We start from the raw sequence: 27,903 nt of genomic DNA on the forward strand, positions 1-27,903 counted from the left end.
CCCATTCCCTAGTCCTTTTTCCACACCCCAGGTTGCCAGATATGTAGGGAAACATAGTATGCAGCAGCCATGGAGGAAAGCAAGCAAACCTGATTGGCAGAAGAATTGAATTAATTGGACTGGATTAGATGCTACCCAACCTAAAAAGTCTCGCCATCCTTCTAAAAAGCTCCATGGCCACCGACAGAGTAAAAGGTGAGTAAATACTGACAGTGTGTTTAATACAGTGTTGGAAACAAGAAACACACCTCAGCGAGAATCTGAGACACTTTGACAAGAAGCAGACTCTGATGGCTGGACTACTGGGTTAGAACATCCACCAAACATCAGACAGGTCATGTTGGGTGTTCCCAGTATACAGTGGTCAGTTCCTACCAAAAGTGCTCCAAGAAAGGTCATGGGCGCCCAAGGATTATTGCTGTAATCCATGGAGGCTCCATCTCACATCTTACAGGACTTAAAGGATCTGCTGCTAATGTCTTGGTGCCAGATACCACTGGACACATTCAGAGGTGTTGTAGAGTCCATGACTTGATGAGTCAAAGCTGCTTTGACAGCACAGGCAGGACCTACACAATAATATGTTTATTTAAATGTTAATTTATATGATTTAAACTATACATTTAAACATATAACATCATTTAAAAGGTGTACATAATTAAACTTCAGGAGTGTAGAGATTTAGTAAATTGGTGTGTGGTCAGACTATGGAGGATGGTGGGTATATAGCTTATTTTATGTTGATCTAATAACCAGTATTGAATGGGAATCAGCCATGAATATGGAATCTGCTCAGTATTTTAAGACCATTTAATTGGTGAATTGGTGCCAGTTTTACCTAGTATATCCAGTATAATCCAGTAGATACAAACACAGTATTTTAGTACTTAAGTACAGCAGTGAAGTAAAAATAATACTCCAGTAGATACAGATCCAGTATTTTAGTACTTAAGTACAGTAGTGAAGTAAAAAGAAATACTTCAGTAGATACAGATACAGTATTTAGTACCTACGTACATTAGTTAGTGAAGTAAAAATAATGCTCCAGCAGATACCGATACAGTATTTTAATACTTAAGTACAGCAGTGAGCTAAAAATAATACTCTAGTAGATACAGCATTTTAGTACTAAAGTACAGTAGTAAAGTAAATATAATACTCCAGTAGATACAGATCCAGTATTTTAGCATTTTAGTACTTAAGTACAGCAATGAAGTAAAAATAATACTCCAGTAGATACAGATACAGTATTTAAGTACTTAAGTACAGTAGTGAAGTAAAAATATACTCCAATAGATACAGATACAGTATTTTAAAACTTAAGTACATCAGTGAGGTAAAAATAATACTCCAGTAGATACAGCATTTTAGTACTTAAGTACAGTAGTAAAGTAAATATAATACCCCAGTAGATACAGATACAGCATTTTACTATATAGTATGTTTATTATTTAGTACTTTTAGTACTTTAGTACTGTGCATCAAGGAAATATCAGAAATGGAATGCTCTACTCATTTGCATCCACTATCAGACCTTTTTAAAACTCACTTCACCTTGCCAAAAGCAGAGTTTGACTTCACCCACAAGATAACACCACATAACTTATACACGTGTGGGCATTCTTGAACCATCCTTTGAGGTAACACCTTCTGATCAATTTTAATACTGCTATCCCATGACTTTTTATAGTCTTGGGGCAAGCCCACCAAGAGCTAAGAATGTGCAGAACTCATGCTGGAGATAAATATTTCTAGTGCCATGTTTTTTTTTTTTTCATTTTTCACTGAGAATACTATGATATATGTGAAGAGCTGCAGGGATTATATACGCTTCCACAGGGAATAGTGATCATGGAGGAAGACAACACTCTGATATATTGATTTATCAGACCTCAGGAATGGATTTCATCAGGCTATGTCTGAGGTCTGCACCATTATTGATACCACTCAACCCAAGAGATGAGTGAATCTGCCTCCTCCAGCAGGCCTCTGGAGACACCTGAGAATACAGCTCTTCTGCAAAAGTGATTCCCTTCCTAACAATAGAGTATCATGAGTCTGGAAACTGGTTTAAAGTAAAGCTGGATTCATATTTGTATGACAATATTCATACATTTTAAGCAGATACTTGGTGAAGGAAGTAGTTCATAATAATCAGTAGATCCTCTGGGGAACAGGTCTGTCATTGAGTGAGTTTAAATTCTGATTATTGCAGTTATTTTATAATTCACATAATCATGTAAAGCGCATCTCAGAAATCTGAATAGGGAAGCTGGATTTTAGCTCAGTAATGGTATTTCTTACTGCACTTATTCTCTTAACCGCAGTACTCTTAGATTTCTCGTATATGCGAGCAGCACCTGCAAACAAAACACTTTCAAAACACAGAAACTAAAGAATTTAAATCATCTTCTAGCTGACTGTTTGTTCAAATGTCATAAGACATATGTGACTTTTGTAAAGTTTGGGTTTTATTGTAGAATGGGCGATAGAATGATCAAAGGAATGATAGAACAAGCAATAGAACAAATGGAAGAACAAACATAGATAGAACTAACAAACAATAGAACTAACAAACGATATATAGAGCGATAGATAGAATGATAGAGCAATAGAACTAATGAATAATAAAACTAACAGATGACAGAACTAACAAACCATATAACTATTGAACAATAGATAGATAGATAGATAGATAGATAGATAGATAGATAGATAGATAGATAGATAGATAGATAGATAGATAGATAGATAGATAGATAGATAGATAGATAGATAGATAGATAGATAGATAGAAATTCTTATTCTTGTTCCAAGGTACAACTCTAATAATCGTCTGACTCAGGTAAACCCATTAACTAATTAGCAAAGTTGATGTAAATGCATCAATGGATTGGGAGAATGACAGTTCTAGCTATAAAACAAATGGCAAAATGAACAACAGATAGAATTAACAAACAATAGAACAATAGATAGAGCAATAGATAGAATGATAGAAAGAACAATAGATAGAGGAAACATAAAAGAACAAACAAATGATGAACAAACAAACAATATAACAATCATGATAAATAGAACAATAGATAGAACAATAGTTTGACAGAATGATAGATAGAATGATCAATGAATAGATAGAACAATCTATAGAGTGAAAGAACCATCGATTTATAGAGCGATATAATGATGGAACGATCAATAGATAAAGCGATAGAGTGATAGAAAAATAGATGGAACGATCGACAGATAGATTGAATGATAGAACAATCTATAGAATAAAAGAACAATAGATAGATAAAACAATTAATGGATAGGGTGATAGAACAATAGAATGATGAAATAATGGATGGATGGATGGATGGATGGATGGATGGATGGATGGATGGCACAAATCTAAAGATCGCCTGACTCATGTAAATTCAGTTTTTCCATTAATTAATTTGTAAAGTTTTATTATATTATATATATATATTTTTTTATATACATTATTATATTATATTTTACTATGTGTATTGATTAGAATACTGACAAGTACCTGTAAATTCACTCAGTTAAATGAATGTCCAATCACCAATCAACAGTGTTTAATCAATATCTGATCTCATATGCAGTGCTCTCCAGCATTTGGCTAACCATGTGCCACACATGCAGTATATATATAGGACAATATGGTGCATCAATCTACTGCCCTCTACTGGTGAGAGCTAAAAATGCTCCATGCGTTTCTGTCTCAGAGCTTTACTTACAGTAGGGGTGAGGAAGTGAGGGCCCCTGCTTCCCTGCTCTAACACACCTAATAAACATGCCAATCAACCTGAGAGTTGAATCAGGTGTTCCTGAGCAGGAAAACCACAGAACTGTGCAGAAATCCCACCCTATAGAACTGGAGTTCTCCGTCCCTAAAACCTTACAGCATGTTTCAGAAACATGTTCAGAAGTCAGTGACTTGTGGGTACAGCGTAGGGGCTTCACTATAACTCAGGTAGAAATGTATGGTCAAATAATCAGTACATTTAAAATAGAGCTAAATTGCTCTGCATCTACAAGAGCTTGTAATATTTAGAGACCCTAAGAGAAGAAATCCGATCTCTCAGAGAAATTTCACCAAGGTCTGAGGACTTAATTAACTTACGACCTGTATTTAATTATCATTAGGAAATTAGCTGCCATGGGCACTTTAAAGCAGTTGATAGCATACAAATTATGTCTACAAAGCTGAAAATGTTTATAAAAAGAAATACTGAAAAAAACTGGTGGAAATCAAATTAAGATGAATAAATACTGTTCAAATAATTGCTTAGATAAGATAAGATTGCTAGAAATGCAAAAAAAAAAAAAAAATCTAAAATCTAAAAGTGGTGCACTGTCCTACAGGGGAGTAACAACATATATACTACCTTCATTAAACATAAGAACAAAAGCATCTATGGATTCTCACCTAACACTTGCCCCCTCAAATTTTGTTCTTGCTCCCCCCCCCTCCCACCCAACACAATGTGAGCAATGACTATATTTTTTAAATTATCTCTGAAAAAAAAAACTCAGAATTAATCACGAAAACGCATTTTGCTTGCAAGGTAAATTACATTACATTACATTACAATTAGCAGACGCTTTTGTCCGAAGCGACTTACAAAAGTACAAAAATAATAGAAGTTAAAAGTAAAAAGATCTTTTAGATAGGGCCTTAAGGAGATCAAAGGGAGATAATGGGATAGAGGAGTAAAGGAGAGGAAGAAGGAAATGAGGTTAGAAGTAGTAAGTTTGTTAGAGGTGTTAGGAGAGTAAGTGCTATTTAAAGAGCTCTGTCTTCAAGAGTTTCTTAAAGATAGCGATTTTATAAATGCTAATTTCTGATTGGCTCGAGTCATAAAAGCGGCAGACTGTTTGTAGAAGTTCATTCAGAGATGTTCTGATTCAGTAGGACAGATCCTGTGTGTGAACAGGAAAGGCAGGGATATATACGAGCAAATTAAACACTTCTTCCAGTTTAAACTGACTTTATTAGGTAACGTTAAGCAAACTAGTAATTTGTTAGTAGCAGCTAATCTCCCTTAACACAGACTTGATACCATTCTGCATGTATTTTATAAATGTTTAATTCAATGAATATACACTGTAGGTAACGCTGTAATGCGTTTTTTTTTCTGTTGAAGACACATGCAACTCATTAATTTTAGCCAGTATCATTAGCTCTGGCTTTAAAAATATGCCTATCAACATGCCCACCCTTTATGTTCTACTGCCCCTCTAAGCAAAGCATTCTAGAAGCGGGTCTGTGCTGCAGTGAAACGAGGGCTTGTTTGTGTGGGAAAGCTCTGTGTTTGTGGCTCAGATGAGCAATAACACGGCTGAGCGAGTGCGGACGCAGACGCTGTGTCTGCTGGAAGAGGCTGTTGTCACTCAGCACCAGGTCTGCAGCTCACTGGGGATGTCTGGGAGAAAGAGCTGCTGCTGGGTAGACTGGCTGGGGTTCTACTGAACGACTGCCTGCTCCCTCAGGTCTGAGCGTCAGCCCTCATGCAGAGAGAAACGGAGGATTTGAGGATCAGTCAGACGTCAATCAGCGAGCTGAAGTGTGCTGCGAGGGTGTGTGTGTGTGTGTGTGTGTGTGAGAGAGAGAGAGTGTGTGTAAGACACAGACGGGCAGGGTCAGAGAAGGAGAGGTGTGTGATGTGTCGGGGGAATTGCGTGGTCATGTCATAGTCAGTCCTGAAACAGCTTTCTGAAAAGGTTTGGTCTCCTGAGAGGGAGGATAAATAGCAGGAAATAGCAGGCTTTACAGCCCCCTTACAAACATGGTCCACACACACACACACACACACACACACACATAATTACGCAAATCTAATTTTACTAAAGCAATTACTAGCACGTACTTTCACATAAACAGTTTGCTACTTACTATTTGAATACACTATGTATTTTATTTATTCTGTTACAAATACAGGGGTTGGACAATGAAACTGAAACGCCTGGTTTTAGACCACAATAATTTATTGTCCCGACAGACGTTCTGGTGGAAAAAGGAGAGTTGAAGTGCACATTGAATTCTGCCCTGATTTGTTCAGCCGTGGTTTTATGTTTTTTTGGATACAATCTGGGTTAGCACCCGAACATCCCTTTCAGACAGCTTCCTCTTACAGCGTCCACAGTTAATCCAGTTGGATGTGGTTGGTCCTTCTTGGTGGTATGCTGACGTTACTCTGGATACATCACAAAGACCTGCTGTCTTGGTCACAGATGCTCCAGCAAGACGTGCACAAACAATTTGTCCTCTTTTGAATTCTGGTATGTCACCTATAATGTTGTGTGCATTGCAATATTTTGAGTAAAACTGTGCTCTTACCCTGCTAATTGAACCTTCACACTCTGCTCTTACTAATGCAATGTGCAATTAATGAAGATTGATCACCAGGCTGCTCCAATTTAGCCATGAAACCTCCCACACTAAAATGACAGGTGTTTCAGTTTCATTGCCCAGCCCTACAGGTATCATTCACTGACATGCCAAATGTCTTAAGACATGGGGTGTTGTTGTGTCCCATGACTTTTGCCATGCCCTAAGGACGCTTATACAGCTTCAGACAATTTCAGCTAGATGCCACCGATTATGATCACAACTACCCACTGCACTGTCCACTGTGAGAGATAATGTCTTCTACAACATTTTCCAATATACACGTAACAATGTGGATCAGGGAATGTTATCTTTGAAAATTGAATGGCTCATCCATCTGTCACCTACTGTCAGGCCTCACTCTGAATTTCCGTAGCCTTGTCATGAGCACACTGACACAACTGTTCAGTCTTACTCACAAGATAACTTATACACACAACTCAGGTGTGAGTGTTCCTAAGACCAAGTTAATGCAAAAAGCTTTTAGTCTTTCTGGATGATGTCTGTTGGTCAACATTTGGAAAAAAAAATTCCGGAGCAGTTTTCTTGTGGTGAGAACGTGATCTGGCCTCTATCTGACCCAGCTATCTAATATACTTCTTTTTAATTGAGCTAAACTGTTGATAAGGCACAGTTTAATCTGATATTTTAGCCAGATAATATACTGCTATGAACAAACGCTGTCTCCGCTGCTCCACGCTGTTTACACAGTAAGAGCACAGTGTTTGCAGCGTTCACTGATCGCAGCCGCCACACTCGATGTAATTAATCGAGAAGTTTTCAGCGTTCTGTGTTAAAACAGCTTCACACTGCACAGATATACGAGCTGTAACACAGAATCTTCTCGCTATATTTACTTTCTTGCTCCCGTGCCAGGCAGCTCTGACCAATCAGAGGAGACAACGTGCTTGCGTGGTTTATTGATGCTCATTTTTGGTGCGTTTAGGTTTATGCCTGTGTGAAACTAAACCAAACAGAGAGAGAAAACGCTCCAAGTAAACAAACTCATCAACTGATCTGTACTATAGAAGTTAACTACAGGCGAGAAAACGCTCTTTTATACTCAGCAAATTAAGTTCTTATTTAGAAATTATCACAACCACGCTGAGATGTTTATAATAAAAATATAAGTAAAAAAAAATCTCTATCCAATTTATCATGCATTCTTTATTCCAGGGACTGTTAGTAATAACTTTGTTTGAATGGATGATCTTGTGGAAGTTTTTCTGAGTGGTCTAAAACAAAGACTTGGGGATTGTTTCAGGGTTCGGTTACAACTCTTCAGTTTAGTGTGATACAGAACTGAGTCTCAAATCAATGTCTTCGTATTTAAAGCCAAAAAAGCTGCTTACCAGTGTACACTTGTGCAAAATGGTGTCAACAATGGAAAGTGCTGATTATTTAAAAAATCATTTATCTACATTTTGAGTATTTATAGATATACAGCTCTGGAAAAAAATAAGAGACACTTAAAAATAATATGTTTTTTGATTTAACCAAATTGTAAAGCTCTGGAATATAACCAAGAGGAGGATGGATGATCACAAGCCTTCAAACCAATCTGAACTGCTTGATTTTTTGCACCAGGAGAGGCATAAAGTTATCCAAAAGCAGTGTGTAAGACTGGTGGAGGAGAACATGCCAAGATGCATGAAAACTGTGATTAAAAACAGTTATTCCACCAAATATTGATTTCTGAACTCTTAAAACTTTATGAATATGAAATTGTTTTCTTTGCATTATTTGAGGTCTGAACGTTTTGCATCTTTTTTTTTTTCTTTTTTTAACAATTTCTTATATTCTGCAAATAAATACTCTAAATTACAATATTTTTATTTGGAATTTAGGAGAAATGTTGTTTGTAGTGTATAGAATAAAACAACAATGTTCATTTTACTCAAACATATACCTATAAATAGCAAAATCAGAGAAACTCATTTAGAAACTGAAGTGGTCTCTTGATTTTTTCCAGAGCTGTATATCATGCTCAAAACATGATCTAATCAGCGTGTTGATGTCTATAGTACTTTTTATAGTAACATTTTGTCCTCCTTCTCTATTGTTCACATATTTCCTCTTAAAACCCAGTGGTTCTGCTGGGGTTCTGTCACTAGAGGGCCTCATCCTAAAAGACATCACGCTCCACTACATCTCAACCCACCAGCAGCACCAAGTGACTGAGGTGTTTTCAAGCCTCTCCCACATCAGCACAAAAAACACAGCCTGAGGGGGTGATTTCCCCCAAACCTGGCAACCGAGTCAACATCATAAAGACTTCATAATTAGGTGAGTGTACAAGGGTGCATGTTGTCCAAATGCAAATAAGGGAGAAGAAATGAGCACATAAGCCCTCCCACCCCATTGCCCAGGCCTTTCATAGTGAGTGGGTGGGAGAAGGAATAATCTGTATGAGCTGAGGAGCCAAAAACATGCATTTTCATAACGTCCAGCAGAGGAGAATGGAAGAGTCTAACTACCCACTCACCTCACTCTCCAATTCAAAAAAGAGAGAGAGAGAGAATGAGAGAAAGAGAGAGAGAGAGAGAGAGCCTCTGTGTCAATGCACACTCCGCCATGCATAAATCACAAAACGTAGACAATGGCCTGAATCTGTCCTCTGTACAAAACAGCATGATGAGCAGGGGATCTATTATTCAGTAATATTGACTGATTCCTCCTGGTTCAATTTTACACAGCTAATATTCAATCAGTGAACTCTGGCTTATTGCAGGACTCAATAATACAGAAGGATTACACTATCAAAGGTCTTCAGTCAGTGTTCATAACTAAACAGCATAATTTTACAAATTCCAAAAAAGATGGAATGCGGTTTAAAATAAATGGGTATCACTTTACTTGGTTGGTCCATTATAGATTAGATTAGATACCTAATAGATGCTAAAACTAACATTTAATTAACATTCAACTGAATATCTATTTAATCAATTTGACTTTTTAAACCTAATGTATTAAACTTACAAAAGAATCTAACCCTACACCCAACCCTAATACCCTAACCTTAACCATATCCCCGAATCAACCCTCAAACCTGGATACAACCCTTAACTATACTCTTAAAGGCAGAGAATCAATATAAAATCAACTTGAATTTAATCTACAATTGCCTTATCTTTTACTCTACAAGGTGTACCAGATTATAATCAATAAACTCTATTTTCTGGTCTGTTTTCATATATTAGACTCACCGGATTATAAGGCACATTATGCAACACTAGTAAGGAACAGGGTTGTCGCCATGTTTTCCTGTACCTGTACCTGTAAAGCTAAGTTAATTTAAGTTAACAAAACTGTAATTCTTATTGCTGGATGTTAGTCTACAAAGAATTCTCTTCTGAAAACTGTTTATTTGGGTGAGTAAAGTGCTTCCATTTACTTACAGTAAGCTTAAATTTCCAGATTACTGAGAAACCCTGAGTGTTCTGTAAGCCAGGGCGATATTAGCTAGTGGTTTGTCCCCCTGTAGCTTGTGTTAACATGGTAAACACGCAGAATACAGTCTGATATACCCACCTCTGAATGGCAAAAGAGCTAGTGCTAATGCTGCTACAGCAGTACTAGCTGGGGTTAGTAGCAGACTACAGGCTGATATTATTCACCTCTGCACGGCAAAATGCAGCTAATGCTATTACTGCTCCAGTGCTGGAGAAACTTAAACTCTTTTATAACACTGTGGCTTTACTGCTCCTTACAACTCGACCGGTAAAATTCATACATAAGGCGCACTGGATTATAATATGCACTGGCGGTTTTTCAGAAAATGAAAGGGTTTTAAGTGCACTTTATAGTGCGACAAATACAGTAGTTGAATGTTAGTCGTGCATCTATGAGGCATCAACAATGGACCATCCATGTAAAGTGCTACCAACAATGTAAATATAAACAGAATGCAATGACCTGTAAATTACATACAGCCATATTTTATTTATAATAGAAAACCAAAAAGTTGTGATGAGGCAATAACAGGACTGTACTGATTCTGTCCTGGAAATCACTGCATGGGTTTAGAAACACTTTCAGGAATGACTGTCTGTGAACACAGTTCACCTTGCTCAAATCCACAAAATCAAGTTAAAGTTGTATCATGCACTAAAGAAGCCATATGTAAACACCATTCAGAAACACCATTCTAGATTGAGTCAAAATGGAAAACTTTCTGTTTTGTGGTCAGATAGATGGTTAGTTTCCTGGTAGAAAAACTAAAGTTCTGAGAAAATAAATTGATAAACAGAATATTGTGCATCATTTGTTTAAGTGCGTATTACCAGTCATTAGATCTAGGAATGATGATGATCTAATCACACTTTTGGCCATTTTTTTCTGAAATATAGAAAATTGTAAAGCGTTTGCAAACATTCCACTGACACTTTACATAAACGTTCTACCAATTTAAAGCTATTATGTGCTGACCACACAAAAAAATAGGAAAGAAAAAAAAAAGAATGAAGAGAACTGATTTATAACCCTTCACCCCAGCTCAGAGTGCCCATTGTTTCCAGCAGTGTTAACAAGACTCAGAACTCCATTTACTACGAGGAAAGCTTCAAAGTACTGCATTGTTCTCTCAGACCTTCAGTTAAGTACTCTGGCAGAGCCGTGCCATAAAAGTATATTACACCCTCAGCCGTCCTCGTTAGAGTCCTGCAGCAGCACTGCCTAATCAGGAGGAGATCCAGTACTGCAGGAACTACATGCTTTCATAGTGGACATACCACACATTCATAATCAAGAGTCCGTGTTTGTGTTTGTCTTGTGCTGGCAGAAGCTCTGTGCTGAAAATGTGCTCTGGAAATATTTATTCTCTCTTGCTGGATAGTTGACTTAACCCAGAGCGGGTCCAGAGCACAATTCCCAGAGTTCTGCTGAGGACACCTGAGCTTCCCTTTCTGTCGTTTCAGGCTGCTGTTCTATCTGCTTTTCTGGCAACTGAGAAGATCTAAATAGACAGTAATAAAGATTTTGGTTAACGTATGCCTGACCTACACTATAGCATTCTTAAAATCTTAAGTGATGTTGTAAAACAGATATTTTTAGGTATTTTTCTGTCTTTATAAGCACATTCTGAAACTTTTTTCAGGTAATGAAGGCATTTCACACTGTTTTAGATGATTTAACGAGTCATTACAAGGCAAATGCCCTAAGAGGGGAAAAAACAAACTTGCAAGTTCAGGAACCCTCAACCTGCGTCCATCAGCTCAGAAGTCTCGAGCATCACTAAAGTTACTCTTTCTTTACAGCAAATACTAGGGACACGCCCCCCAGCAAAGGCGAGAGACAGGCCAGTTGCTAGCGCCTCTAAAATCACAATAGTAATAGCTGTAGACCTGTTTTATACTCTGCATGGCCAAATAAAAAAAGTCTCCACCTAGATTTAAGTAAGTAAATGATGTGGGGTTGATGCTGCAGTTGGTCTGCAGGTTTAGGTTCAGCAACAGTATGTGCTGAAAGAATGAGGCCAGCTGACTACCTGAATATACTGAATATAGACCAGGTTATTCCATCAATGGATTTTTTCTTCCCTGATGGCACGGCCATATTCCAATATGAAAATGTCAGGATTCATGATGCTGGAATTGTGAAGGAGTGATTCAGGGAGCATGAGATCACCACGAGAGAGAGAGTTCACCACAGAGTCCAGACCTTAACCTCTTAACCTCATTGTGCTGGATGGAGAAGAGCTGCTTTGTGCAGTGGTTGGTCAGTCTCTACTATCATCAATGCTGCTGCAAGATCTTGGTGAAAAATTAATGCAACCCTGGATTGAAATAAACCTTGTGATGTTGCAGAAGATTATTGAAACAATGCCACAGTGAATTTGTGCCCGCAATCAAAGCTAAAGGCGATCCAACCAAATATTAGAGTGTGTAAGAAACACTAGGACTTTGTTTAACTATTGCTTTTAACTATGCTGGACAGCTAAGTAGCTAGTGGTGATGTTCGTTTAGATAATTAGATAGCTCACTGACTAAACATTTTTGATTGCTTGCTGTCTGGTGAAGTCAGAAGTGAAGTTCAGTTCAGATATGTGACTTTTTTTTGTTTTAATACATAGCCCATTATTTGGCACATATTTGGTTTGAAGTGTGTTTTACAATGAGCTGAACAAAAAAAAACAGTTCAAGATCTAGTCAAGTCATAAAACTCTTAACTATGCAGTACACGAACCCTTTTCTGTTACTTTTGCCCATCTGTTGTGCTCAAAACAATCACAAAGGAGTAGGAAGAGAACCAGAACACCACAGTAAACATTCTCTCGGCCTGTAGGGGGAACCAAGGGTTGTATAGTGTGCCTTTACTCATTATTAGTCATCAAACACCTCACACTACACCATCTGCTGTTAATAACTTGTTAACACACCACTTTTGAAAGTTGAAAGTTCTGATCCTCAAAATCTTGCAGGAGTTTCTCAGAACCTGCAATGCTAGTTGTAATGTTTCTGCCCAGAGAAGGCAAAGAAAAAGTAAAGGATATAAATAAAATCATGACTGAAAATGATGAGTTTTCTTTGATTTTACCAAATTGAAAACCTCTGGAATATAATCAAGAGGAAGATGGATGATCACAAGCCATCAAACCAAGCTGAAGTGGCATAAAGTTATCCAAAAGCAGTGTGTAAGACTGGTGGAGGAACTGCCAAGATGCATGAAACCAGGGTTATTCCAACAAATATTGATTTCTGAACTATTAAAACTTTATAAATATGAACTTTTTCTTTGCATTATTTGAGGTCTCAAAGCTCTGTATCTTTTTTTTTTTTTTTTTTTTCCACCATTTCTCTTTTTCTGCAAATAAATGCTCTAAATGACTATATTTTTATTTGGAATTTGGAAGAAATGTTGTCTATAGTTTATAGAATAATTTTACTCAAAACATATACCTATAAATATCAAACTCAGAGAAACTGATTCAGAAACTGAAGTGGTCTCTTAATTTTTCCAAAGCTGAATATTTATTATTACTGTACTACAAATGTTGAAAATAAAAGTTTTCTCTTAATTTAAAGCAGATATTCAACTTGACCACTGGCAGTGGCATGGCATTTTTTGTTGTGTTGCAGCATAATATTGATTCATCTTATATGAAGAATTTCCTGTATAAAATTCAGCTTTATGTGTAGCAGAAAAGTTAAATGTTGACGAGGCTGTGCAATTCCCAATGCAGACACACATGGCCAATTAAGTCCCAGACACACCAGCACAAAGAGAAAAGCAGCACTTAGATCTCAGTGATGGATTTTGCTGAGAAATAAAAAAAAAAGAGTTTTAATGGTGCAAACTTCGACAGCTGCATTAAAATCCATACAGCCTAATGATACATTGTCTGTAATAATGAAAAGGAAAAAAGTACTCAAATATTTTTATTGATAGGGCGAATCATTGAATAAAGGGTGTTTAAATTAGGCCTCAGTCCCGGACTAAAAATAGGTTAAACATGTTTTCTTTGGCTTCTAATTAGGCAGTTTCTCTGCACACAGTCTAGTTTTCAGTCTCAGACTAGAAATGTGGAGTTAATATGGATTTCAGTTCTACTGGTGCCATTTCCAAAGAAAGTGAAACAGCAACTGAGAGCTCTTTTGTACTCAGCTTCAAGAAACCCCCTTATCAAGGTAGGAAGACCACCCTGATTGCAAGTGAAAAAGGGGCATTTTTCTCAGTGGGGGTTGCTTATGCTCAAATGCAGCTTAACAAAAGCAAGGAAGCTGCGCCTGTCATCGAATATGATGGCTCTGATATGAATATGAGTGAAGTGCATGACCAATAGAACGCAGTTGGACTGATAAAGAGCTGGAGAAGACAAACAGAAGGAAGTTTTGACAGCAGGAATCCATAAAACGCGTTCCACTTCAGAGAGCTTTATGTTTACCTATAAAAGCTGCCGGAGAGCCTGCAGAGGAGCTGAAGTGTGAGAGGAACCCGGGGAAATTCCTACGCGGGAATTTCTGCGGTGTAATGAGACACAGGAACACTGCCTACAGACAGAAAGAGGGAGGGAAGGGGAGGGAGCAGGAGGATATTCGTCTGCCCAGATGGAAGCATTCCAAGTTTCGGAAAACGGGGCAGCCTTTCTCTCCCTCCATTTATCTTCTCTCTTTCATTTATCAGTGAAATGATTCTAGGAAAATCCCATGGACCACTGCTCGAGTCCACAGTCACCTCCCTTCCCCCGGTGCAGTCTCCGGCAGAGATAGAAATGCATGGTTTCCTCAGTCCAAACCCTCAGATTACAGTGGGATTAAGAAGCATGCATTAGTGAGTCCTGAAATGAGCTGCTGGCCTGATCTCAGGAGCCATGCAAATGCTTCAGCTATGCAACCAAACCATCATCGGAACTAGGGGGGCATGATATGAACAAAAACTGTGATGTGCTATGTATGATGTGATTTGTGTGATATCCCAAAACTGATGTGAAACACAATAAATTCTAAATAGGAATGCACCAAATGCACATAACAAATTTTATTTTTTTGCAAGTTTTTATTAATTTTGCAACTTTTTTCACCATTGCATTAATTAAATAAATAAATAATTAGTCTTTGCAGTTTTGACTCGCTTTACAAAAAAAAAAAAAAAAAAAAAATCAACATTCAACTTTTTAACAAACCTGTAAACTAATGCTGTGTTCTATTTGAACAGGGAAGTCAGAAATTCCTCATTCCAAGTAGAACATTTTAACTAAAATGCCCAACAGGTCTGAATTCCACCTTAGAAAGTGGAGACAGTTGCCTGCACAGTTTAATCAGTCCTACACACAGAAAGTATACAACCTCTGTATGTAGACCTGTTTCCATGGGGTTTACATGAATAAAACTGTAACCTGGGGCCATGCTAATAACGATAACATTCCCAGCTGCGACATCAGACATTAGAAGTAAATGGCATGCAGCATTAACAAAACACACCACTACATACAGCTCTGGAAAAAAATAAGAAACACTTAAAAATTATGAGTTTATTTGATTTTACCAAATTGAAAACTACCAAATTGATAATCAAGAGGAAGATCACAAGCCATCAAACCAAGCTGAACTGCTTGATTTTTTGCACCAGGAGTAAAGGCATAAAGTTATCCAAAAGCAGTGTGTAAGACTGGTGTAGAAGAAAAAACTGTGATTAAAAATCAGGGTTATTGCACCAAATATTGATTTATGTACTATCAAAACTTTATAAATATGAATTTCTTTTATTTGCATTATTTGAGGTCTGAAAGCTCTGCATCTTTTTGTTATTTGCGCAATTTCACATTTTCTGCAAATAAATGCTCTAAATGACAATATTTCCATTTTGGAATTTGGGAGAAATATTGTCCGTAGTTTATAGAATAAAACAACAATGTTCATTTTATTCAAACATATACCTATAAATAGCAAAATCAGAGAAACTGATTCAGAAACTAAAATTATTTCTTTTGTTTTTCTTTTTTTTCCAGAGCTGTATTTTACAGATGCCGCCCCCCTACAATATTAATGCAGCAAACTGCACTGATTTGTAAAAACTACTTCAGATTTTACAAATCGCCATATAGTCACAATTACAAAACCTTTAAAAACAGGGCTTTTAATTTGAAACAATTCACAAAATAATCTGAAACCTCGCTCTGCCTCCAGTCTATTTATCAGAGGAGCAAAGTCTGCAATGTGAAGACTTCCCTCTCTTTCTGCACACATGTAATGCCATTTAAGTTTTTTGCAGTATTATTACAGTGTGTTTGTTATTAAAACTCCCATCACAGTAACACTACAAATATGATTAATCACACAGCCTAAATTAGCATACAAGCAGCCAGAATGAAGACTTTGGAGAAGTGTGTGAGTATGTGTTTCTTTAGCATATGCATTCACACTGTGTGGACGTGTCAGCACTAAACTGCAGCAGTTGGTTAAGGTGTCTCTGTGGGTGACCTAAATGAGTTTGAGCCATCAAGCCGAGATTTGGCACATTATGACCCAGGAGAAAGAAACTAGGCAGAAATTCAGTAAATGGCATTTCACTGAACGCTCTGTTCTCTAGCCAGAGCCTGAGGCCACTCCTGCCTCGTCCGTCCCCTCCCTTCCCCTCCACACTGCTCTGTGAGGACGCAGAGATGAGCCCATGGCCATGGTGGAGAAAAATGATCTCTGACAGGTGATCGTTATCACTCCAGCTGCAAACATCAGCGCTGCCTGTCTGTGTTTAACTTGCTTCTCACTTCCAGAGGAAGAGACCAATGGTGCTGGGCAGCTTTGATGGGTTTGATTTAACTGTCAGGAAGCTTTTCTGTAGTTAACGTTTGTGTTCATATGCAGCTTTCATGATTAAATTATTAGTAATTGTTAATTACCAGTGTAAGTGGTTAGTATTCATCTTCGTATCATATTAAAAATGAATGCAATGTAAAGTAGCAACTGCAGTGAATACTGTCAAAGGACCTAGCTACGCCAATCTAACATAACCCAACATAATTCACAGCTATTTACAGCATAGCTAACTAGCTTTCCACCACATCACAAACAGATTACAGCATTTTGGTATTTTAAAATTTAAAACAGCCACCAGAAAGTCCAGACAGCTATCCACTTTAACCAGTTTTCTGGAAGGTAAACACGGTTATGAAGCTCCAGAAAAGTGGATTCTAGTGGATAAAAGCCCCCACTGCAATCACTTCATTGGAGCTTCAGAACAGAGCCATTCCTCTGGGTTAGGATGTGATGCTTGTGTTGGTTTCTACTCCATACAACGGTAAGAGCAGACATACAGAGGTTTGGGTTGAGGTTTAAAATTTAATATCATCAACCACAGGCACAGCTCCTCTTCTTTGGTGGTGGATATACGTTTTATGGAGCCAGACAACCCTCCCATACTTTTGTGCAGTGGTGTTCAGTGAGACCCCTTCTCTGAAGAGTTAGAAGGGCAACAACAAATGCATGTAAATAATTACATAGTTTTTAATCAGGAAATATATTTCATATCTATTGTAAGAGTAAGAATTTATTTTATAAATTAACTAAAAAGAAAAACAGCAACTAATTCAAAGCATTAGTCTGTGTTTTTTAGTTGCTACAGGACTCTTATCTGACTGACAGCAGTTTTAACCAATGAAAGCTTTTTAAAATGGCTTCTGCCCCCGCGTGAGTGCGTGCCCCTTCTACTGATTTCGAGAAGGGTGTGGTAATGAGTCTGTTAGCAAAGTCAAAGGACAGTCTAACCAATCAGATTTATGATTTTCATTACGGGGGCGGGGCCATGGCTGTGTAACCCCCTTCTGATTTGCGACTGCATATATTGTTTCACATCATATTAAAGAGCCTTTTAAAGGCTGTCCTTCAATATGCAACTAAATCACAATAATAGGCCGCCTGACTGGTGAGTTTTTGTGTACTTCATGTTTTGGCTGCCCTGGCGTACTGTAGACATAGAAATTAGTGATATTTGTTGAACGGTTGTACTTGTAGGAAAATTAAGCATTTATTGTTGGGTCTATTGTACACTTTTGTAGTTTGTAGCTGTATTGTGGGCTGTTGATGTGTATAAGTTAATATAACTAAGTCAAGACAGAGAATATGTAGTTATTGTGTTATAGTTATTTATCTATGTGTCGGTCGGCCGGCGGTGGGGTGGGGGGGGGGGGGGGGTTGCAGAAGGGGTACCCACTATATTCACTGCACGCCACTGCTTTTGTGTTGTGTTTATAATACTGATGTTTATGGGAAATTGTTCTCTTCTTCCAATTATTTAGACACACTTTAACTGAGTACATTATACTACTCATGCCTCATGTATTTTTATTATCACTGTTGTGTAATCTAGATCACTGGATATGCTGCTCCCTTAGAAAACAGGTGGAGAGCACAGTGGATTAACTATTTCAGTCACAGACAGAATTGCTTTTAAAATGATAGATTTAATAACAGTAGCAGGTGGAAAGTTTTCTTTGCTTGGGTGGCAAAACGCATGTACTAATTCTCTTAAATAATCCTGGGTGTGTTTTGAGCATAGCATGAAATAGACCAATCAGTGTGCCAGTTGTCATTGCCTTTAAGAGCCAGATGAGTTCTGACTTTGGTGTGTTCCTATCTCAACAGCGCAGTGCTTTTGCGCGTCTCAGTGTTTTTCGCTGTGAAGGTGCGCCAACAGGTAATTACAGGAACAGCAATGCTACTTTATTCTTTAATCTGCTTATTGTTGATGCAAAAGCTGGATTTATGTGTGTAACGAGCGAGGGGTGCACGCATGCTGAGCTTGTGCAGCATGCATGGCTACATGGCTTTAATAGAATTGGGCAGCTGACTGTTGACTGTTGTCAGGGTTTAAATTTGTCAGTGGCGCACCTGTATTTCTCGCTGCCAAGATTGAAACATGTTCAGAAATAATTCAACTAAAATAAAGGGGAGGGGACAAAAGAAGGGTGGGACTTTGCCCTGCATGTGCCAATCAAACCCCTTTATACACCTTGAATCTGCAGCAACAATTACAGTATATTTTATGACCAGTGGCAATCAACCAAGGTGTCCAATAAAAAAATGTGATTCTCATTTTCTTTGGTAGCTAACACCAAGCAACGATGTGAAAGCCCTCATCAATGCAGATACCCCAAGGCCATCGCCTGCTCTGTCTCCAGCTGCAGCTGGTCCTGACCAAGCTATACCAATCAGATTCCTTAGACACTCAATTACTCCAGTATAATGATTCAAATGTAAGTAGCTCTGGTTAACTGGTTCTGCCCAATGGCATCAATTTTAATGCAAAATGTTAAATGTGGTAACCTGAAAGAATGATGCTTAATGAGACTGCAGCCACTTACAAGATCCCATTAGGGATTTCACCAGGAATCTGATCACCTTAAACTGGCCATATATTTTAGAGGAAAAATGCTGTGTGTGTTATTGTGTTGCCTCATTATAATCATTTTTTTTAAGGTATTTTAAATAGAGTTGCAATCTTAGAAAAATGAGGTGTCAAAAAGGGTCTTTTGAAGTGACACCAAGGAGGAACTTATTTTGTTTGCCTAAAGAAATTTATTTAAAGAAATGTTTTAAATATATGAACAGTTCTAGAAGTGGAAGTGATGCACACCAGCAGAGACAGTGAAGTATGAAAGGGATTGAGAACTCCAATTCATATTTTTATCAGTTTCCAAAGAACTCATCATGGAATCCGTTTACAGATATAGTCCCACCCTTTAACAAAAAGAGCCAATTAGCTGGCGGGTTGTGCAATTAGGGAAGTTGGTTTGTATTTATTATTGTTGTTGTTGTTGTTAATTATTATTATTATTATTATTATTATTATTATTTGGCAGCCATCCAGGTTGTAAGTTCTAGTCACGCAAGGCCAAGTTCCAATTTGTATGAATTTAAAGAGAACAAAATACTTAAAACTGAAGGTCAAATTTCTGTTTAAGACCATATTTTAAATATATAAATAATTAGTTTGTACAGTTTAGCTTAGTAATGCACAATTTGTTTTACTTTTTTTATATTGTGATACCATGATACAGGAGTTCATGAAACAGAAATTCTATATATTGCTGAAATATACTGAGATACTGTAAACAGGATGATACAGCACTGCGAAAAAAAGAAAAAGAAAACGTGATATGAAGCAACATTTTTTTTTCTTACAACCCTAGCCACAAAGATGGTTGCAGATTGAACAAACTTATACTTGTATTGACTTTGGTATTGTCCCACTTAAAAAAAAAAACAGTCAGGGGTCATTTGGGAATCTGTATTATTAAAAAAGCATAGGAACAATCATTTAGAGTCAGTAAAGCTACAGCGTCACACTGAAATGACACAAAGCTAAAGGGCAGAGTGGTGAAAGGTAAATGTTGTTCCAGCTCATTTGTACCTTGTTTGCTTGCCTCCACTGAACTCTGTACTTACTGCCCATGTCCCGGGGTGATCTCTTCTGATTCATGACCTTAAATCTCTGTAAAAGCAGGACTGCACCCTGTAAACACCCCCTTTAATACATGGTTATGAGATGAACTACCATTTCCTTCTCAAATGGGGTTCTAAACTCTATTTAAGTGAGAAAAGTCTGAATTACTGTTGTTTAGTTCAGTTTTTTTTCATGCAGGGAATCCTGTGTAGCCTCTTATTACAGCTATAACCCCGCCCTGGTAACAGCTATCTGTAAGCAAAACTGACCACAAATGTTTTTATCTCTCCCATGTCGGAAATGGTGCCATTAGCAGAGCCCTCATTAGCATATTTTAGAGAACATGTCGTTTCTTAGCTTCACTGTGGGACAAATTCTGAATGACTCAGAGGCAATTATCTCGACTGCTGTGCAGTCTGACGACTTTTTCTTTCTAAGTGAACAATTAACATTATCAAGATGGACCAATCAAAGAGTGATGTTAGTAATAATGGACTAAAAGCTCATGTGAGTTTTGTTTGTGTGCCATATTGTAGCAACACTGATGTGCCGAATGTCATGGGACAGAAACTGTGTCATGTCCTATTGAATCTAAAAAAAAAATGTGAGGGGTGCTTGTCTGGATGCATGGACAATTCTGGCCAGAAGCTGCCAGTCACAATCATAACCACCCACTGTGAATGTTGTCCACTGTGAATGGTATTACCTTATATATATACCTTATATTTCCAGTACACACGCAAAACTGAGATTTGGGGAATGTTTAATGCCTGCACAATTTCAGAACTGAAATGTCCCATCCATTTGGCACCCACTATCAGGCCTCACTCTGATAATTTGCTTTCCTATGAGAATGATGGCCAATGTTCAACCTTACTCACAAGATATCACCTCCCAACTAGTGCTGGAGAGGGGAAATGAAAACTGGTATGCATTTTTCACATACCACCACACCCAGTGGCGCAAAAAGAGGGTATGCAGCCTATTCGACGCATAGGGGCGCTGCACTAGAGGGGGCGCCAAATCAAAGAAAGAAGAAAGAAGGAAATTGTGGCAGTTTTTAATACAGCAATGCCTCTAATGTCTTGTTGTTTAAATAATAATAAATTGTAAATTCCTATTAAACTTGTGTCTTATTTGTGCAAAAGAGCTTTTAGAAAAAAATATCTCTTGAATACTTAAACATTGAGTATTTTAGGTCCATTTAAAGTGTTTATGGAACTATTTAAAATATATAGTTTTGTAAAGGAAGTTGTGTTAAATTGGTTGGTGTATCTCTTTTTAAGGTCTATTGTTTACATTCTTAAGCTGTTTTTATGCAAATAAAGTCTGATTTCTACATATATTGCATAGTTTTGTGGGACAAAGTAAACCCAGTGGTAATCAAAGCCTTAATTTATGACCTTATTGTTTATATTATACAGTATTTACTCCTAACAGTACTGTAAGTCACAAACCTATAAAAAAGCCAAGTAATGCAAAAAAAAATAATAATAATAATGAAAAAATAAAAAATAAAAAAATAAAATAAAAATACAGTGATATACTGTGAAACCATCAAAATCTTGAAAAATACCATGATATGCATTTTCAGTCATGCCACCCAGCACTAAACCTCTAAACCTACTCTAAACCTAGCTTTAACTAGGCCATCTTTTTAGAGCATTTCTATTGTTCTATTTATTGAGTAATCAGACACATCAAACAGGACATCTTGCAGCATTGAATTGAAGGTTTAAGTACATTTCTCATATTCTAACTTATACAGGTGGGGGTATTCCACTGGCATTCTCTGAGGTACAGCTTCTCAATTAATTTACATACTCTTATTTCATGATTTTTTGTGTATGTCTGTGTTAAAAGCTACTGTAAACATTCATTCACATGGACACACACATAGGATTTGTATTAAATACCACAGTGATCTGAGACAGGGAGCAAGTTTTGGTTATTGGAAATCAATTAGAAATAGAAATGAAATGATTCTCTGGAGATTTCCTCTTCAATTTAATGTGAGGAGAAAATTCCAAGTGGTTAAAAGTATTCTACTTGGTATTCCAGAGGCATCACAGCCTTTAGGTGACTAACATGAAGCATTGCTGTAAGTACCTAATTGCATTCAGCATCAAGAGCATTAATGAGGTCTGGATGTTAGATGATCACTACCCCACATCAAGCCAAATTCCTCTACTCATGCCACAAGTATTAGATGGAGCACCACCATACAGAGATCTTAGTTTCACTGCTACACAGCTCAATACTGGGGACCTTAAACAATTTAACTCTTGCCTTACATTAGGCTGAACAACCTGTTATTTACAGTCCTACATCCAGAACCATCATTTAACAATATCTGATAGAATCACATGGGCAATGGATTATCTTGGCAAACCTATGTCAAGCACTACAATAGAAAGTTACATTCACAACCAAATTATAAGGTGCACTATTAATGAACGTCTAAATTGTGGTCTCTATTTTCATACATATGGCGCACCAGATTATAAGGCGCTTTACGCATCACTAGTAAGGAATGGGGGTATCGCCATGTTTTCCTTCTAATTCAGCAGGTCTCGCAGCTAGGTGGTGGTGAGCGTGGAGTAGGTTAATTAAGTTATGTAAAGATATGCTAAGTTAAATAACTGTAATTCTTAATAAAACCACTTTCTTTCAAAGTCAAATGAGTGCCGAATGGTAATCTACACAAATTTCTCTCCAAAAAACTGTTTATTTGGGTGAGTAAAGTGCTTCCGTTTATTTACAGTAAGCTTAGATTTCTAAATTTCTCCAGCATTAAGGCTGGAGCATTAGCATTAGCCGCTATTTGCTAGCACTACACTGAAGAATCCTGAGTGTACTGGTAAGCCAGGGCGATATTAGCTAGTGATTCGTCCCACGTAGCTTGTTTTAACACTGTAAACACACAAGCTACAGTCTGATATACTCACCTCTGAATGGCAGAAGAGCTAGCACTTAGCGGTTAGTGGCAATTGCTGCTCAAGCAGTGCTAGCTGAGGTTAGCAGCAGGCTACAGTCCCAATACTCGCTTCTTACTGACAAAAGAGCTAGCGCTTAGCACGGTCAGCTGCCAATGCTAATACTGCTCCAGCCTTGGTGTTGGAGAACTAAACTGAAACACCTGTATAACACTGTATTTCAGCGGAGTGGCTTTACTGGCTTTAAAAACTGTCGTTTTTTTTTTTGAAAATTAAAGGATTTTTAAGTGCTTTTAGTGTGAAAAATACTATTATTAAAACTGATACTTTTAAAAAAAATCATTTAAACCATGTCCAGAAGTGCCATAAACTCCTCTGGGCTCAAAGGCATCTGGGACGGACCATCACACAGTGAAAATGTGTATTACTGTCAGACAAGTATTCCTATATTCCAGTATTCTTTTTTTTTATGTGGACCAAAGACCAAAGATGAAGAACTAGCTTTACCAGAAGCCAGGGCGTATCATAGTACTAGATTGTGTCAGTCACTTCTGTGATGACAGCAGCGTACATTGAGATCTTAGAGCAACACTGCCTTTAATACAACATGTTTTGCAGGAACATTTCATGACTTTTTAACAAAATGTTAACCCACATGCTGCTTACATACAAAGGAAGAAAAGGGTACTGGTACTGGACTAGTTTGCCTGAAGACCTAAAAAAATATGTGGAAGATTTGAAACAGAACAGGCAGAATAATGATGTTCCCATATTGAAGCACATCTAAAGACACATTTGCAGGAAGAATGAGACACATTAACAACTTCATAGTTTGGGATATTCTTTGCTTCTTTTGTGAATTTACAAAATGTCTTTCAAAAAGTGTTGTGAGAAGGAATAGCAACATTACAAAGAGGTAAATGCTTTACCATCTACACTTTATTTGTGTGAAATGTGTTCATGGCCTATAAGAATTAGACTTTTTTAGTTTGTGCTTCTCTCATCTAGACCATACCTATCTTTCTGTACTTTCTATAGATTCCACAAATGACCAGATGCCTCTAATGAAGTGGTCATGAGTGCTCACAGAGAAAGACAGAGCATTTTATTAAATATGCATGAATGCTATTCATTTGGCCGGACCGTTTCTGAACGAACACACACACACACACACACACAAACACACACACACACACACTTTCAGAGCACATTCTGAGATGTGTAGCCCTAGAAGTCTGGATAAGCACCTCAATCAAACAAAATTGCCTGCAAAAAAAAAGAGCGAGCGAATAAGGAAGGGAACTGCTGCAATCATCGTTAGCGCACGTGTGACAGGTGGAGAACGCCCTCCCCGTCTCGGCACTTCAGACAAAGCGACCAATCACAGAGCGGGTCTGATTGCTGGGGTGATTGGAGTGGCCTGCGCTCTGGGCCTAATGAAGGGATGCTTTATGTTTTGAGGACACCGGGGGAGAGAGAGGGTGAGAGGCAATCCAGCAGCAACCGGCTACTACTTACAGCCTCTAGAAAGCTACACTCCGCCATCGAGCCGGCAATAGATCCCGCTCATTAAAAGTGAAAGGAGGAGCGTTATGTTGTGTTAGCCTGGCCACTGACAGAGAGATTACCTGCTATGCACCTTATACACTTACCAAGAATCTGACAGAGGCAATGGGCGCCGCAGCAGACTAAACCGGTTACCTCCCATCCCAGTGCTGAGTTTCCACAGCAACAGCAGGACCTGAAACAGACAAAACACAACACACTCACTCACATAAAAACGACACCAGGCCGGGCAAACGAGCAAAGAGGATACAATCATTTAAGTCTAGTCCTGGCAGCCGAGTGTGTTTAGCTTGTGCCGCTACGCGACTGTGCTTATTCTCCAAATCAGCCTCGCAAAATCGCTTTATTTATCCAGATTCAAAGGTCTGCAGAGGTGGACGTTTTTCATTACTGAGCTGTCATAGACGCTACAGCGTGAGTCGCTCCGCACCTGCGGGGAAAGTTTCGCTCATAACAAAGTCAGCAGCATGTCCTTGGCCCAAGACAAACATAAACTTTCAGAGGGAAATTGCCCTTTACTCTGAATGAATGTAAACTTTCAAACCATTACACCCTTCCCTACACTTCTCACTACTGACTCTGGGTTACGAGTCTGGACCAATGCCTGATATTCATGAACACACACCTACACACTTACAGTGCTGCAGTGCTGTGCGATCGTTTTAGGCCTCTGAGAATGAATATTTTGGTTGTGTTGAAAAAGTTTTTATGGGTCATTGTCAGAATATTGTGAGTTTTGATTTTTTTTTTTAACAATTCATCATATTTCTGAGGCAGAAAAATCATACTTGTCAGCTTAATCACTGTTCTTTTTTAAATTTATTTTTAGGATTTTTATCCTATTTTCTTCCCAATTTACACGGTCAATTATCCAACCCACTCTTTAGTACTCAGAGAAAAGCGCAGCGACTCGGTTCTGATACATCAGCTCACAGAAACCATGTGCTGATTAACATCAACCTTTGGAGTGATGAAAAGAAAAAAGCACCATCTATTTCACCCACCCAGAGAGAGCAAGGCCAATTGTGACTGGGATTTGATCTAGCAATTTCATGATTATAGTGGCAGTGCTTTAGACTGCTTTAGATCAATTTTATTTGAAAAATTGTATTATAGTATTTGGTATTAATCCTCTCTCATACTTATTTGCTAAGTAGTAGTTGATTGTTTTACCAATTCAGTGACCATCTCATTCATTTTTGTTTTTTATTGCGGGCACATGAATGTAAATATTTTAAGGTTAAAATCTTGAAGTAACATAACTGACAAAAATTCTCATATTTTAACATTATGATCTAGAAAGCATGTCAAAACTTGTTATATGGAAAGTAAACATTTCATTACAGCATTTATTGAATGGTTAAATGGTTGGAACAGAGCAGTAGAAGGTAAAAATAAAATGAGCTAGTTTAGTTTTCTCTTCAGAACTAACCCCGCCCCTCCTGCATTCTGTAAATAAGGTCAGATGAATGAACACAAATTCACACACTGTCCTGTAGTGATGCTCCCAGGATGTTCAGTATGTGTCACTTAGGAATTTCATGAGTTAAAGTGAAGGACAGACAGAGTGCTCTCAGGAACACAGCTTTTAAAGGGTCACCATGGGTATTTTGGGTTAAAATGCTCCCAAGAGAATGAGAACAAGTGCATGCCTCCTCCAACACATGTGAAGTCAGTCACCACCTCTTTTTAAATTTCCACCAATGCAGCTTTACTGGGTAGACAATGTGCTGAGAGGAAAGCGCTGGATTTCCAGCTCTGATGCATCAGCTAACAGACACCTGTGCCTCCAGAACCACAATGTGAGTGATGTGTAGAGCGCCACATAACCATCCAGAGACTAAATATTCAACTGTGCAATCAGCAGTCAGAGTCTGAGAGAGCAAAGTGTGAACACACAGTTTGTCTAGTCACTATAGAGAAGTACTGCCAATACAATAGGACTCTCTGCAGCAGATAAACATGATCCTATTGCCCCATGCCAGTGCCTAATATTGATCTGTGGAAAAGTGGAGAGACTGTGTTCTACGGGATAATGGTATCTCATCCAATATTTTTGATCATCCAACTTCCTGACCTCACTAAATAATGCTGTTATTGCTGAATGCAATCAAATCCTCACAGCAATGCTGCTAAATAAAATGTAGTAGAAAGCCTTCCCTGGACAAAAGAGACTGCAACAGCCGGATAAACTCTTTTTAATACACTTTATTTCAGAAAAAACAATGCATAAAAAGTCCCAATGTCCAAATAGTATTATTTATAATTTTATATAATCTGCTCTCCATTTAAAAAAAGAAAGATGAAGCTTTTGTTAACTCTGTTTTTCTGGTTTTCTATATAGTCAGGACACTGCTCACACAATGAAAGCACACCCACCCACACATCCCTACACACACACACACACACACACACACACACACACTGTTCCAGACAACCGCTACCTCTGGCGGTTTTCTATGAATTCTAAATCAGCTAACAGTGGGTTTCAGTCCCGTTCATTTTCCTTTGCATTGATTTAGTGAAATTCTTATTATAGACAGCTCAGACTGCAGGTGAAATCAATGTAAGCCTATCTCCTTCAGTTACGCAGCCCAAACAAACAAATTAAAAAAGGCCAAATGAAAAAAAATCACTGCTCTTTTGATGAATGAAGCTTCAGATTACACATTTTCTCCACTGCACAGCTCAGCACACACCCAACAACAAATACTCTCCTTCTACATCTGCAGAAGCTGGCTTTTGATCATAAGTAAGTTGTTTAATTTGTAATTCCATTAACTGAACTTGAGGTGCTTTTACACCTGCGTAACTTTCAGATATTTCAGGTTGATCCGAACTACGGTCCAAACCACAGGCACACATTTTGAACCAACCAAAGGAGGGGTTTGTTTTAGATCAATTGAACTTTGGTCTGGTTTGTTCGCAGTGTGAACACATGTTTTAAAATGGTTCAGACTTTTGGACTGATCACAGAAAGCAGAGGCAGGCTATCATCACCATTAAACAATGAAATAAGAAAAAGCACCAGTGTTGTGCTAAAATCTAACTCAAAAGTTCTATGAACACCAAGTGGTATAGCAGTCTAAAGTGCTGTAACTATGATTGGGAGATTGCTGGTTCGAA

At 38.0% G+C, this 27,903-nt stretch overlaps 1 protein-coding gene across 1 annotated transcript in view; it reads right to left on the minus strand.

Moving 5' to 3' along the window:
- angpt1 (angiopoietin 1) overlaps positions 1-24,935 on the minus strand; it is a 183,339-nt gene extending 158,404 nt beyond the window's left edge. Inside the window, exon 1 of the mRNA XM_022683330.2 lies at positions 24,864-24,935. The gene's annotated coding sequence lies outside the window, so the exon portion shown is untranslated. The remainder of the gene's footprint in view (positions 1-24,863) is intronic.
- Positions 24,936-27,903: the final 2,968 nt, after the last annotated feature.

This window comes from Astyanax mexicanus, chromosome 3, assembly GCF_023375975.1.
Source record: "Astyanax mexicanus isolate ESR-SI-001 chromosome 3, AstMex3_surface, whole genome shotgun sequence".
Classification (NCBI taxonomy): Eukaryota; Metazoa; Chordata; class Actinopteri; order Characiformes; family Acestrorhamphidae; genus Astyanax; species Astyanax mexicanus.